Source organism: Penaeus monodon, chromosome 32 (genome assembly GCF_015228065.2).
Source record: "Penaeus monodon isolate SGIC_2016 chromosome 32, NSTDA_Pmon_1, whole genome shotgun sequence".
In the NCBI taxonomy this organism is placed as follows: domain Eukaryota; kingdom Metazoa; phylum Arthropoda; class Malacostraca; order Decapoda; family Penaeidae; genus Penaeus; species Penaeus monodon.
In genome coordinates this window covers 6589579-6590162 of record NC_051417.1, presented here as the reverse complement: position 1 = coordinate 6590162, position 584 = coordinate 6589579, and the positions used below count along the sequence as shown (strand labels likewise).

Sequence of the window (584 nt, the reverse complement as noted above, 5' to 3'; positions counted from 1 at the left end):
TCTTGTGGAGTTGTTATGGAATGCATAATATAATTTTTTTATTTTCTCTATTTGGCTGCTCACCAAAGGGGGTTTGCTGTGAAGACAATAGTAGAAGTAATACTAATCACTGAAGATATTGTTATAAACAATCATGTTTTGAAGGCATCGTGTAAAAGCCAAGGCTTATGAATGGGATTTTTACTTTTCCATGGGGATGGAAAAGGATAGTGGAGTTTACCTCCAGGAAACCCTCTTGGTTGGGAAGGAACATGAATGAGGTCTTACTATAATGCATGAAGTAAACGAGTACCAGATTTTCACATTTAGATTTTTATGTCTATACTATAAGCAGTCTAAAGACAGGAATTGTCTTGCAGTGTAAGAACTTGGAAAGCAAGATCATTTTGTGGGGTGTTAAAAGTTGGCCTGAAAAAGAGGAGACAGTGTTTTTTATATATATATATATGTCTGTGATCCTTTCAGGTTTGAAATAAAAGATGAGAATAATGCTTCGTCTGTGATCCTATGTATTGAGTTTATACAAAATTAATATGATTTTAAATAAATGTATATCCATATATTATATCCTAAAAAGAAAAGGG

At 32.9% G+C, this 584-nt stretch overlaps 1 protein-coding gene across 2 annotated transcripts in view; it reads left to right on the top strand.

The window, feature by feature from the left end:
* Window positions 1–490, top strand: part of LOC119593395 (BSD domain-containing protein 1-like) — a gene marked incomplete at its 5' end in the record, with an annotated part of 23257 nt that extends 22767 nt beyond the window's left edge. For both annotated transcript variants that reach the window (XM_037942325.1, XM_037942324.1), the window contains 1 exon segment: window positions 1–490.
* Window positions 491–584: the final 94 nt, after the last annotated feature.